At 36.6% G+C, this 13982-nt stretch overlaps 12 non-coding genes across 12 annotated transcripts; all 12 read left to right on the top strand.

Annotated features, from left to right (window-relative positions):
* Positions 1 to 1176: 1176 nt before the first annotated feature.
* Positions 1177 to 1258, top strand: trnas-aga (transfer RNA serine (anticodon AGA)). The gene has a single exon. It is a non-coding gene; the product is annotated as a tRNA-Ser (tRNA).
* Positions 1259 to 2142: 884 nt separating this feature from the next.
* trnas-aga (transfer RNA serine (anticodon AGA)) lies at positions 2143 to 2224 on the top strand. Its single transcript has one exon. It is a non-coding gene; the product is annotated as a tRNA-Ser (tRNA).
* A 1257-nt stretch (positions 2225 to 3481) lies between these two features.
* On the top strand, positions 3482 to 3563 carry trnas-aga (transfer RNA serine (anticodon AGA)). Its single transcript has one exon. It is a non-coding gene; the product is annotated as a tRNA-Ser (tRNA).
* Positions 3564 to 4147: 584 nt separating this feature from the next.
* trnas-aga (transfer RNA serine (anticodon AGA)) lies at positions 4148 to 4229 on the top strand. Its single transcript has one exon. It is a non-coding gene; the product is annotated as a tRNA-Ser (tRNA).
* Positions 4230 to 6059: 1830 nt separating this feature from the next.
* trnas-aga (transfer RNA serine (anticodon AGA)) lies at positions 6060 to 6141 on the top strand. The gene has a single exon. It is a non-coding gene; the product is annotated as a tRNA-Ser (tRNA).
* An 899-nt stretch (positions 6142 to 7040) lies between these two features.
* trnas-aga (transfer RNA serine (anticodon AGA)) lies at positions 7041 to 7122 on the top strand. The gene has a single exon. It is a non-coding gene; the product is annotated as a tRNA-Ser (tRNA).
* A 1257-nt stretch (positions 7123 to 8379) lies between these two features.
* On the top strand, positions 8380 to 8461 carry trnas-aga (transfer RNA serine (anticodon AGA)). Its single transcript has one exon. It is a non-coding gene; the product is annotated as a tRNA-Ser (tRNA).
* Positions 8462 to 9045: 584 nt separating this feature from the next.
* Positions 9046 to 9127, top strand: trnas-aga (transfer RNA serine (anticodon AGA)). The gene has a single exon. It is a non-coding gene; the product is annotated as a tRNA-Ser (tRNA).
* A 1835-nt stretch (positions 9128 to 10962) lies between these two features.
* On the top strand, positions 10963 to 11044 carry trnas-aga (transfer RNA serine (anticodon AGA)). Its single transcript has one exon. It is a non-coding gene; the product is annotated as a tRNA-Ser (tRNA).
* Positions 11045 to 12229: 1185 nt separating this feature from the next.
* On the top strand, positions 12230 to 12311 carry trnas-aga (transfer RNA serine (anticodon AGA)). Its single transcript has one exon. It is a non-coding gene; the product is annotated as a tRNA-Ser (tRNA).
* A 432-nt stretch (positions 12312 to 12743) lies between these two features.
* Positions 12744 to 12825, top strand: trnas-aga (transfer RNA serine (anticodon AGA)). The gene has a single exon. It is a non-coding gene; the product is annotated as a tRNA-Ser (tRNA).
* Positions 12826 to 13598: 773 nt separating this feature from the next.
* On the top strand, positions 13599 to 13683 carry trnas-aga (transfer RNA serine (anticodon AGA)). The gene has a single exon. It is a non-coding gene; the product is annotated as a tRNA-Ser (tRNA).
* Positions 13684 to 13982: the final 299 nt, after the last annotated feature.

Raw genomic sequence — 13982 nt, forward strand, 5'->3', positions numbered from 1 at the left:
AATCATTAAGTTGCTCAGTTATTTATTTATTTATTGTGCAAAATAAAAAATGTAACATTATTATTAAAAACAATGAAGCACTTTCTTTAAAAAATATTTTAGTTTTTTATGTAATTTACATAATTTAGGTAAAATAATTTTTTGGTGAAATGTTTAAAAAAAACAAAAAACTTATAGTCATCATATTATTACTGTACTATATTTTTGCACAATCAATAAGTTGCTCAGTTATTTATTTATTTTTTTGTGCGAAATAACAAATTTAACATTATTAAAAACATCGGAACATTTCCGTAAACAATATTTTTCTTTGTTTCTTTTCTATTTTACACAAGTTATGTAAAGTAGTTTTTTGGTTAAATATTACAAAATGTAAATTTCATCACACAACGACTGTAGTATATTTTGAAAAATCCATAAATTCCTCAGTTCTGTATTTTTAGTGTGTGAAATAATCAATCAATCAATCAATCAATCAATCAATGTTTACTTAAGTAGCCCTAAATCACAAGTGTCTCAAAGGGCTGCACAAGCCACAACGACATCCTCGGCTCAGATCCCACATCAGGGCAAGAAAAAACTAATGTAAAACACTTATAACATTTATAAAATTAGTATCTTTGGTTCATATCTATGTTACTTAAGTTATGTAAAGTGGTTATAAAGGACAGGTTGTCGTGGCCGAGTGGTTAAGGCGATGGACTAGAAATCCGTTGGGTTGTTTGTTCTTTTTTTTAAAAGAACAAACATGACGATTACTGTCGCATCAACTTTGTTTGGCTGAGAAGCAACATGAGCGTACGAAGCTAACAAGGAGGTCTTAAGAGGCGCACCGCCTCCACATAGTTGTTTAAAAACACGTTATTCTAAAATGTAACATAAAAATGGTAAGTTTGATACAGGTGTGGAGTTATCAAAATTGCTTTTCTTTAGCACGGCTCTCACTACTGCAGTTTTAAAATTAGCAGGAAAAACATTTCAAATCTCCTCTCTCAAAGAACCATCAAATTATACATATAATATAGTAAAGTTATCATGGTCAAATTTACCCATTTTCTTTGTATTGTATCAAATTTTGTTGTAAATTATCCTCAAAATGATGTCTATATTTTGAAAAAAATCAATAAATTCCTCAATTATGTATTTTTCTAAAGGTTAGCAGGGACCGGAGGACAGGTTGTCGTGGCCGAGTGGTTAAGGCGATGGACTAGAAAACCATTGGGGTCTCCCCGCGCAGGTTCGAATCCTGCCGACAACGTGAGCTGTTTTTTTTAAAAGAACAAACATGACGATTACTGTAGCATCAACTTCGTTTGGCTGAGAAGCAACATGAGCGTACGAAGCTAACAAGGAGGTCTTAAGAGGCGCACCGCCTCCACATAGTTGTTTAAAAACACGTTATTCTAAAATGTAACATAAAAATGGTAAGTTTGATACAGGTGTGGAGTTATCAAAATTGCTCTTCTTTAGCAGGGCTCTCACTACTGCAGTTTTAAAATCAGCAGGAAAGACCCCCGTCTACAGCCGGCCAATAAAAACATTTCTAATCTCCTCTCTCAAAGAACCATCAAATATTCTCGTAAAGAATTGTTTGGAATTGAATCTAAAAGACATGTTTTGGGTTTCATAGGAGAAAAAAAGACCAACTCTCAGCATGAACCAGGACAAAACTGTCCAGTGTTTCCTCGGGTAAAAACAGAGACTGTGTTGGATTAAAAGCAGAGTGAGGAGATATCTGATGCTGTTTATTGTTTCTCTGATGGACCCCAACGGCCGCATTACATCGAGTGTATTACAACTTTATTTACATAAATACATTTTGTTCAGGAGAACCGACTGTTACTGTAGAATTAAAAAATTAAATTATAATTATAATACAATAACATGGTCAAATTTACACATTTTTTGTAAGATTAAAAATGTTGTCGTAAATTATTATTAAAATGATTTATTTTTTTCCCCGCATAACTCTGAAAGGTTGTAGTATTGCAATTTGATTCCCATTAATTTATGGAATAAATTCAAGATGGGGAAAAAAGGGAGGGTGGTTGTTGTTTATTTTAAAGAAGGCTTCACGACACATCTTAAATTAAAGCCTCGTTTGTGTCCCGCTGGTGGGTGTCTTGGCATGAATTATGTCAAGTTGTCGTAGCCGAGCGGTTAAGGCGATGGACTAGAAATCCATTGGGGTCTCCCCGCGCAGGTTCGAATCCTGCCGACAACGACTTGGTTTAATTAAACATCATTCTTCGGGTGGGTTGTGTTTTGTGAGTGACGACTCAACGCAGCAAACATGCGTGGAGATTCTTGCATCATGGCGTCGCCGCTATGACTCAGCAAGGAAAGCGAAACCAACGCCACATTAATCACGCACACAAGACCCCAAAGACATCTTTGGACAGGTCCAATAAATCAAATCACCCGATCGCTGAATTCATTTTAATTCACACTTTCTTCATTTTTCAAAAAACTGCTGCAGAGAAAAATCCTGCTTCCTTTTTAGAGGCTGAAATATTATTGAGTTTTATTTCCACCTTTGGGATAATTATTAAAAATGATCGTGTGATTTTGGGTGAGGATGGGTAACCTGACTCTCGCCAGATCCTTGTAGTTCGCTGAGCTCCACACAAGGATCTGGGCTCGAGGGCATTGCAAACTTCTTCAAGATAGCAAAAAATAATGAACCAATCAGGATCGCCGGGCGAGATTTCAAAGATGTGACGTAAAATATTAAAATAAAATTGTATAATTATCATTCTAATACTACACTATATTTTAAAACATCAACAAATCCCCCAATTATTTATTTGGAGCCCCTCCAATACAAAACTCTATCACACTTCTTAATTTAACTTTTTTATTTAACCAAACTTGGGTTCATACTGAACAAAAATATAAACGCAACACTTTTGTTTTGGGTGCCATTTTTCATGAGTTGAACTCAAAGATCTAAAACTTTTACTATATACACAAAAGATCTATTTCTCTTAATTATTGTTCACAAATCTGTCTAAATCTGTGTTAGTGAGCATTTCTTCTTTGCCATTATAATTCATCCCACCTCACAAGTGTGGCATATCAAGATGCTGATTAAACAGCATCATTGTTGCACAGGTGTGCATTAGGCTGCCCACAACAAAAGGCCACTCTTAAATGTGCAGTTTTATCACACAGCAGAATGCCACAGACATCACAGGTTTTGAGGGAGCGTACTATTGGTATGCTGACTGCAGGAAAGACCACCAGAGATGTTGCCCGTGAATTGAATGTTCATTTTTCCACCTTTAGCTGTCTCCAAAGGTGTTTCAGAGAATTTGGCAGCACATCCAACCGGCCTCAAAACAGCAAACCACGTGAAACCACACCAGCCCAGAACCTCTTCATCACTACTCACTATACATCTTAAATAAAGCCTCCTGCCCTGCCAACGAGCTGTCAGTCGGTCGCAGAAGTGGAATCTTAAGGTTAGCACTTTCCAAAGGTTGTCGTGGCCGAGTGGTTAAGGCGATGGACTAGAAATCCATTGGGGTCTCCCCGCGCAGGTTCGAATCCTGCCGACAACGCAAGTTCCTTTTTTTTTTTTTAAAAGAACAAACATGACGATTACTGTAGCATCAACTTCGTTTGGCTGAGAAGCAACATGAGCGTACGAAGCCAACAAGGAGGTCTTAAGGGGCAGACCACCTCTACATAGTTGTTTAAAAACAAGTTTTTCTAAAATGTTACATAAAAATGGTAAGTTTGATACAGGTGTGGAGTTATTAAAATTGCTCTTCTTTAGCAGGGCTCTCACTACTGCAGTTTTAAAATCAGCAGGAAAAACATTTCAAATCTCCTCTCTCAAAGAGCCATCAAATTATACATATAATATAGTAAAGTTATCGTGGTCAAATTTATCCATTTTCTTTGTATTGTATCAAATTTTGTTGTAAATTATCCTCAAAATGATGTCTTTTTACCCCCTCATTCCTCTGACTTTAAAAAAAATTGTTTTTAAATGATTAGTATTACAATTTGATTCCCATTAATCTATGGAATAAATTCAAGAGGGGGAAAAAAGGGAGGTTGCTTTGTTTTAAAAGGAGGCTTCACTACACATCTTAAATCGAGGCCTGGTACCTAGAAATCTACACAAAAAGATAGGTCAGTTGTTGTGGCCGAGTGGTTAAGGCTATGGACTAGAAATCCATTGGGGTCTCCCCGCGCAGGTTCGAATCCTGCTGACAACGACTTAGTTTTTCATGATTTGGACTAATTGAACATCATTCTTCAGTTGCACTCCGTTCACGCACACACACACACAGTTTCCAACCCTACACAAACAGTTATTCCCACCCCTGTCAAGCCCCTCCATGCAAAACTTGAGTACACTACTCAGTGGCCTAGTAGTTAGAGCATCCGGCCTGAGATCGATAGGTTTTGAGTTCATACCAAAGACTATTAAAATGAGACCCCTGCTTGACACTCAGCATCAAAGGTTGGAATTGGGGATTAAATCACCAAAAATGATTCCCGGGCGTGGCCACTGCTGCTGCTCACTGCTCCCCTCACCTCCCAGGGAGTGATCAAGGGTGATGGGTCAAATGCAGAGAATAATTTTGCCCCACCTAGTGTGTGTGTGACAATCATTGGTATTTTTTTAACTTTAATTCATGTCACAATTTTTATAATGTTTTATATATATATATATATATATATACAATATGTGTATTTTTTGTGTGCAAAATAACAACTTTAACATTATTAATAAAAACATTGAAGAACTTTCTTTAAAAATATGTATCTTTGTTTTTTTTCATTGTTTTTACACAAGTGAGGTAAAATTGTTTTAAAATTAAAATGTAAACCTTACAGTCATCATATTATTACTGTGCTATATTTTTGCCCAATCATTAAGTTGCTCAGTTATTTATTTATTTATTGTGCAAAATAAAAAATGTAACATTATTATTAAAAACAATGAAGAACTTTCTTTAAAAAATATTTTAGTTTTTTATGTTATTTACATAATTTAGGTAAAATACTTTTTTGGTGAAATGTTTAAAAAAAAAAAAAAATTATAGTCATCATATTATTACTGTACTATATTTTTGCACAATCAATAAGTTGATCAGTTATTTATAATTTTTTTTTGTGCAAAATAACAAATTTAACATGATTAAAAACATCGGAAAACTTCCGTAAACAATATTTTTTTTTGTTTCTTTTTTATTTTACACAAGTTATGTAAAATAGTTTTTTGGTTAAATATTTTAAAATGTAAATTTCATCACACAATGACTGTAGTATATTTTGAAAAATCCATAAATTCCTCAGTTCTGTATTTTTAGTGTGTGAAATAATCAATCAATCAATCAATCAATCAATGTTTACTTATGTAGCCCTAAATCACGAGTGTCTCAAAGGGCTGCACAAGCCACAACGACATCCTCAGCTCAGATCCCACATCAGGGCAAGAAAAAACAAATGTAAAACACTTATAACATTTATAAAATTAGTATCTTTGGTTCATATCTATGTTACTTAAGTTATGTAAAGTGGTTATAAAGGACAGGTTGTCGTGGCCGAGTGGTTAAGGCGATGGACTAGAAATCCATTGGGTTGTTTGTTCTTTTTTTTAAAAGAACAAACATGACGATTACTGTCGCATCAACTTTGTTTGGCTGAGATGCAACATGAGCGTACGAAGCTAACAAGGAGGTCTTAAGAGGCGCACCGCCTCCACATAGTTGTTTAAAAACACGTTATTCTAAAATGTAACATAAAAATGGTAAGTTTGATACAGGTGTGGAGTTATCAAAATTGCTTTTCTTTAGCACGGCTCTCACTACTGCAGTTTTAAAATTAGCAGAAAAAACATTTCAAATCTCCTCTCTCAAAGAACCATCAAATTATACATATAATATAGTAAAGTTATCATGGTCAAATTTACCCATTTTCTTTGTATTGTATCAAATTTTGTTGTAAATTATCCTCAAAATGATGTCTATATTTTGAAAAAAATCAATAAATTCCTCAATTATGTATTTTTCTAAAGGTTAGCAGGGACCGGAGGACAGGTTGTCGTGGCCGAGTGGTTAAGGCGATGGACTAGAAATCCATTGGGGTCTCCCCGCGCAGGTTCGAATCCTGCCGACAACGTGAGCTGTTTATTTTAAAAGAACAAAAATTACGATTACTGTAGCATCAACTTCGTTTGGCTGAGAAGCAACATGAGCGTACGAAGCTAACAAGGAGGTCTTAAGAGGCGCACCGCCTTCACATAGTTGTTTAAAAACACGTTATTCTAAAATGTAACATAAAAATGGTAAGTTTGATACAGGTGTGGAGTTATCAAAATTGCTCTTCTTTAGCAGGGCTCTCACTACTGCAGTTTTAAAATCAGCAGGAAAGACCCCCGTCTGCAGCCGGCCAATAAAAACATTTCCAATCTCCTCTCTCAAAGAACCATCAAATATTCTCCAAAAGAATTGTTTGGAATTGAATCTAAAAGACATGTTTTGGGTTTCATAGGAGAAAAAAAGACCAACTCTCAGCATGAACCAGGACAAAATTGTCCAGTGTTTCCTCGGGTAAAAACAGAGACTGTGTTGGATTAAAAGCAAAGCGAGGAGATAAAATGTCACATCTGATGCTGTTTATTGTTTCGCTGATGGACCCCAACGACCGTATTACATCGAGTGTATTACAACTTTATTTACATAACATTGCAATGTTTTTGTTCAGGAGAACCGAATGTTACTGTAGAATTGAAAAATAAAATTATAATTGTAATACAATAACATAGTCAAATTTACACATTTTTCGTAAGATTAAAAATGTTGTCGTAAATTATTATTAAAAATATTTATTTTTTCCCCTCATAACTCTGAAAGGTTGTAGTATTGCAATTTGATTCCCATTAATTTATGGAATAAATTCAAGATGGGGAAAAAAGGGAGGGTGGTTGTTGTTTATTTTAAAGAAGGCTTCACGACACATCTTAAATTAAAGCCTCGTTTGTGTCCCGCTGGTGGGTGTCTTGGCGTGAATTGTGTCAAGTTGTCGTGGCCGAGCGGTTAAGGCGATGGACTAGAAATCCATTGGGGTCTCCCCGCGCAGGTTCGAATCCTGCCGACAACGACTTAGTTTAATTAAACATCATTCTTCGGGTGGGCTGTGTTTTGTGAGTGACGACTCAACGCAGCAAACATGCGTGGAGATTCTTGCATCATGGCGTCGCCGCTATGACTCAGCAAGGAAAGCGAAACCAACCCCACATTAATCACGCACACAAGACCCCAAAGACATCTTTGGACAGGTCCAATAAATCAAATCACCCGATCGCTGAATTCATTTTAATTCACACTTTCTTCATTTTTCAAAAAACTGCTGCAGAGAAAAATCCTGCTTCCTTTTTAGAGGCTGAAATATTATTGAGTTTTATTTCCACCTTTGGGATAATTATTAAAAATGATCGTGTGATTTTGGGTGAAGATGGGTAACCTGACTCTCGCCAGATCCTTGTAGTTCGCTGAGCTCCACACAAGGATCTGGGCTCGAGGGCATTGCAAACTTCTTCAAGATAGCAAAAAATAATGAACCAATCAGGATCGCCGGGCGAGATTTCATAGATGTGACGTAAAATATTAAAATAAAATTGTATAATTATCATTCTAATACTACACTATATTTTAAAACATCAACAAATCCCCCAATTATTTATTTGGAGCCCCTCCAATACAAAACTCTATCACACTTCTTAATTTAACTTTTTTATTTAACCAAACTTGGGTTCATACTGAACAAAAATATAAACGCAACACTTTTGTTTTGGGTGCCATTTTTCATGAGTTGAACTCAAAGATCTAAAACTTTTACTATATACACAAAAGATCTATTTCTCTTAATTATTGTTCACAAATCTGTCTAAATCTGTGTTAGTGAGCATTTCTTCTTTGCCATTATAATTCATCCCACCTCACAAGTGTGGCATATCAAGATGCTGATTAAACAGCATCATTGTTGCACAGGTGTGCATTAGGCTGCCCACAACAAAAGGCCACTCTTAAATGTGCAGTTTTATCACACAGCAGAATGCCACAGACATCACAGGTTTTGAGGGAGCGTACTATTGGTATGCTGACTGCAGGAAAGACCACCAGAGATGTTGCCCGTGAATTGAATGTTCATTTTTCCACCTTTAGCTGTCTCCAAAGGTGTTTCAGAGAATTTGGCAGCACATCCAACCGGCCTCAAAACAGCAAACCACGTGAAACCACACCAGCCCAGAACCTCTTCATCACTACTCACTATACATCTTAAATAAAGCCTCCTGCCCTGCCAACGAGCTGTCAGTCGGTCGCAGAAATGGAATCTTAAGGTTAGCACTTTCCAAAGGTTGTCGTGGCCGAGTGGTTAAGGCGATGGACTAGAAATCCATTGGGGTCTCCCCGCGCAGGTTCGAATCCTGCCGACAACGCAAGTTCCTTTTTTTTTTTTTAAAAGAACAAACATGACGATTACTGTAGCATCAACTTCGTTTGGCTGAGAAGCAACATGAGCGTACGAAGCCAACAAGGAGGTCTTAAGGGGCAGACCACCTCTACATAGTTGTTTAAAAACAAGTTTTTCTAAAATGTTACATAAAAATGGTAAGTTTGATACAGGTGTGGAGTTATTAAAATTGCTCTTCTTTAGCAGGGCTCTCACTACTGCAGTTTTAAAATCAGCAGGAAAAACATTTCAAATCTCCTCTCTCAAAGAACCATCAAATTATACATATAATATAGTAAAGTTATCATGGTCAAATTTACCCATTTTCTTTGTATTGTATCAAATTTTGTTGTAAATTATCCTCAAAATGATGTCTTTTTACCCCCTCATTCCTCTGACTTTAAAAAAAATTGTTCTTAAATGATTAGTATTACAATTTGATTCCCATTAATCTATGGAATAAATTCAAGAGGGGGAAAAAAGGGAGGTTGCTTTGTTTTAAAAGGAGGCTTCACTACACATCTTAAATCGAGGCCTGGTACCTAGAAATCTACACAAAAAGATAGGTCAGTTGTTGTGGCCGAGTGGTTAAGGCTATGGACTAGAAATCCATTGGGGTCTCCCCGCGCAGGTTCGAATCCTGCTGACAACGACTTAGTTTTTCATGATTTGGACTAATTGAACATCATTCTTCAGTTGCACTCCGTTCACGCACACACACACAGTTTCCAACCCTACACAAACAGTTATTCCCACCCCTGTCAAGCCCCTCCATGCAAAACTTGAGTACACTACTCAGTGGCCTAGTAGTTAGAGCATCCGGCCTGAGATCGATAGGTTTTGAGTTCATACCAAAGACTATTAAAATGAGACCCCTGCTTGACACTCAGCATCAAAGGTTGGAATTGGGGATTAAATCACCAAAAATGATTCCCGGGCGTGGCCACTGCTGCTGCTCACTGCTCCCCTCACCTCCCAGGGAGTGATCAAGGGTGATGGGTCAAATGCAGAGAATAATTTTGCCCCACCTAGTGTGTGTGTGACAATCATTGGTATTTTTTTAACTTTAATTCATGTCACAATTTTTATAATGTTTTATATATATATATATATATATATATATATACAATATGTGTATTTTTTGTGTGCAAAATAACAACTTTAACATTATTAATAAAAACATTGAAGAACTTTCTTTAAAAATATGTATCTTTGTTTTTTTTCATTGTTTTTACACAAGTGAGGTAAAATTGTTTTAAAATTAAAATGTAAACCTTACAGTCATCATATTATTACTGTGCTATATTTTTGCCCAATCATTAAGTTGCTCAGTTATTTATTTATTTATTGTGCAAAATAAAAAAATGTAACATTATTATTAAAAACAATGAAGAACTTTCTTTAAAAAATATTTTAGTTTTTTATGTTATTTACATAATTTAGGTAAAATACTTTTTTGGTGAAATGTTTAAAAAAAAAAAAAAATTATAGTCATCATATTATTACTGTACTATATTTTTGCACAATCAATAAGTTGATCAGTTATTTATAATTTTTTTTTGTGCAAAATAACAAATTTAACATGATTAAAAACATCGGAAAACTTCCGTAAACAATATTTTTTTTTGTTTCTTTTTTATTTTACACAAGTTATGTAAAATAGTTTTTTGGTTAAATATTTTAAAATGTAAATTTCATCACACAATGACTGTAGTATATTTTGAAAAATCCATAAATTCCTCAGTTCTGTATTTTTAGTGTGTGAAATAATCAATCAATCAATCAATCAATCAATGTTTACTTATGTAGCCCTAAATCACGAGTGTCTCAAAGGGCTGCACAAGCCACAACGACATCCTCGGCTCAGATCCCACATCAGGGCAAGAAAAAACAAATGTAAAACACTTATAACATTTATAAAATTAGTATCTTTGGTTCATATCTATGTTACTTAAGTTATGTAAAGTGGTTATAAAGGACAGGTTGTCGTGGCCGAGTGGTTAAGGCGATAGACTAGAAATCCATTGGGTTGTTTGTTCTTTTTTTTAAAAGAACAAACATGACGATTACTGTAGCATCAACTTTGTTTGGCTGAGAAGCAACATGAGCGTACGAAGCTAACAAGGAGGTCTTAAGAGGCGCACCGCCTCCACATAGTTGTTTAAAAACACGTTATTCTAAAATGTAACATAAAAATGGTAAGTTTGATACAGGTGTGGAGTTATCAAAATTGCTTTTCTTTAGCACGGCTCTCACTACTGCAGTTTTAAAATTAGCAGGAAAAACATTTCAAATCTCCTCTCTCAAAGAACCATCAAATTATACATATAATATAGTAAAGTTATCGTGGTCAAATTTACCCATTTTCTTTGTATTGTATCAAATTTTGTTGTAAATTATCCTCAAAATGATGTCTATATTTTGAAAAAAATCAATAAATTCCTCAATTATGTATTTTTCTAAAGGTTAGCAGGGAACAGAGGACAGGTTGTCGTGGCCGAGTGGTTAAGGCGATGGACTAGAAATCCATTGGGGTCTCCCCGCGCAGGTTCGAATCCTGCCGACAACGTGAGCTGTTTATTTTAAAAGAACAAAAATTACGATTACTGTAGCATCAACTTCGTTTGGCTGAGAAGCAACATGAGCGTACGAAGCTAACAAGGAGGTCTTAAGAGGCGCACCGCCTTCACATAGTTGTTTAAAAACACGTTATTCTAAAATGTAACATAAAAATGGTAAGTTTGATACAGGTGTGGAGTTATCAAAATTGCTCTTCTTTAGCAGGGCTCTCACTACTGCAGTTTTAAAATCAGCAGGAAAGACCCCCGTCTGCAGCCGGCCAATAAAAACATTTCCAATCTCCTCTCTCAAAGAACCATCAAATATTCTCCAAAAGAATTGTTTGGAATTGAATCTAAATGACATGTTTTGGGTTTCATAGGAGAAAAAAAGACCAACTCTCAGCATGAACCAGGACAAAACTGTCCAGTGTTTCCTCGGGTAAAAACAGAGACTGTGTTGGATTAAAAGCAGAGTGAGGAGATATCTGATGCTGTTTATTGTTTCTCTGATGGACCCCAACGGCCGCATTACATCGAGTGTATTACAACTTTATTTACATAAATACATTTTGTTCAGGAGAACCGACTGTTACTGTAGAATTAAAAAATAAAATTATTATTATAATACAATAACATGATTTCATGATTCGGACTAATTGAACATCATTCTTCAGTTGGACTCCGTTCACACACACACACAGTTTCCAACCCTACACAAACAGTTATTCCCACCCCTGTCAAGCCCCTCCATGCAAAACTTGAGTACACTACTCAGTGGCCTAGTAGTTAGAGCATCCGGCCTGAGATCGATAGGTTTGGGAAGACTATGTCTCCCGGCTGGCCTGGGAACGCCTCGGGATCCCCACGGGAAGAGCTGGACGAAGTGGCTGGGGAGAGGGAAGTCTGGGCTTCTCCACTTAGGCTGCTGCCCCCGCGACCCGACCTCGGATAAGCGGAAGAAGATGGATGGATGGATGGCCGCGTATTGTAAAATCACTGGATGCAGGAGCCATTTTGATATTCTCCAACTATATCCTGCAGATATAGTTGCAGAGTCTTTTGGTAAAATATTAGGACAGCTAAAAAAAAAGGAAGCTTCACTACACATCTTAAATAAAGCCTCTGACCCTGCCGACGAGCTGCCAGTCGGTCGCAGACGTGGGATCCAAAGATTAGCAGAAAGATGTTGTCAGGTTGTCGTGGCCGAGTGGTTAAGGCGATGGACTAGAAATCCATTGGGGTCTCCTCGCGCAGGTTCGAATCCTGCTGACAACGTGAGCTATGTTGTGTTTAAAAGGAGAACAAACATGCCGATTACTGTAGCATCAACTTTGTTTGGCTGAGAAGCAACATGAGTGTACTAAGCTAACAAGGAGGTCTTAAGGGGCGCACCGCCTCCACATAGTCGTAAATCTCCTCTCTCATAACTCTGAAATGTTGTCGTATTACAATGTCATCAAAAGGAGCTTCACAACTCATCTTAAATAAAGCCTCCAGCCCAGCCGATGGGCTGTCAGTCTGAAATTTTGTAGTATTACAATTTTCCGTTGATTTATGGAATAAATTCAAGAGGGGGAAAAAGGGAGGGTGGTTGTTGTTTATTTTAAAGAAGGCTTCACTACACATCTTAAATGAAAGCCTGGCACTTTGCTATCTCAACAATTTGTGTCCAGCTGGTGCATTTCCTGGCATCACAGCTGATGTCAAGTTGTCGTGGCCGAGTGGTTAAGGCGATGGACTAGAAATCCATTGGGGTCTCCCCGCGCAGGTTCGAATCCTGCCGATAACGTGAGCCATTAACTTTTTTTAAAGGAGAACAAACATGCCGATTACTGTAGCATCAACTTTGTTTGGCTGAGAAGCATCGTGATCGTACGAAGCTAACAAGGAGGTCTTAAGGGGCGCAACGCCTCCACATAGTTGTTTAAAAACAAGTTTTTCTAAAATGTTACATAAAAATGGTAAGTTTGCTACAGGTGTGGAGTTATCAAAATTGTCAGCATCTAAATTGCTCTTCTTTAGCAAGGCTCTCACTACTGCAGTTTTAAAACCAGCAGGAAAAACATTTCCAATCTCCTCTCTCAAAGAACCATCAAATATTCTACAAAATGATTGTTTGGAGTTGAATCTAAAAGACATGTTTTGGGTTTCATAAGAGAAAAAAAGGCCAACTCTCAGCATGAACCAGGACAAAACTGTCCAGTGTTTCCTCGGGTAAAAACAGAGACCGTGTTGGATTAAAAGCAGAGTGAGGAGATAAAATGTCACATCTGATGCTGTTTATTGTAACATTGCATTGTTTTTGTTCAGGAGAACCGAATGTTACTGTCGAATTAAAAACAAAATTATAATTGAAATATAAAAACTTTATCATGGACAAATTTACAAATTTTTTTGTGAGATTAAAAATGTTGTGGTAAATTATTCTTAAAACAATTTATTTTTCCTCTCATAAATCTGAAAGGTTGTAGTATTACAATTTCATTTAATTAATTTATAGCACACATTCAAGAGGGGAAAAAAGGAGGGAGTTTTTTGTTTATTTTAAAGGAAGTAAGTCAAGTTGTTGTGGCCGAGTGGTTAAGGCGATGGACTAGAAATCCATTGGGGTCACCCCGCGCAGGTTCGAATCCTGCCGACAAGGACTTAGTTTTTCATGATTTTGACTAATTGATCATCATTCTTCAGTTGAGTTGCATTTTGTGTGACAACGATACAAATATGCGTGGAGATTCTTGCATCTTGGTGTAACGGCCATAACTCATCAAGGAAAGCCAAACCAACGCCACGTTAATCACGCATACAAGACCCCAAAGACATCTTTGGACAGGTCCAATAAATCAAATCACCCAATCGCTGAATTCATTTTAATTCACACTTCCTTCATTTTTCAAAAGACCGCTGCAAGCTTTCCCCTCAGCCATCAGGCACATGAACAATAACTCC

The sequence above is a fragment of the Nerophis lumbriciformis genome, linkage group LG20 (genome assembly GCF_033978685.3).
Source record: "Nerophis lumbriciformis linkage group LG20, RoL_Nlum_v2.1, whole genome shotgun sequence".
NCBI classification, from domain to species: Eukaryota; Metazoa; Chordata; class Actinopteri; order Syngnathiformes; family Syngnathidae; genus Nerophis; species Nerophis lumbriciformis.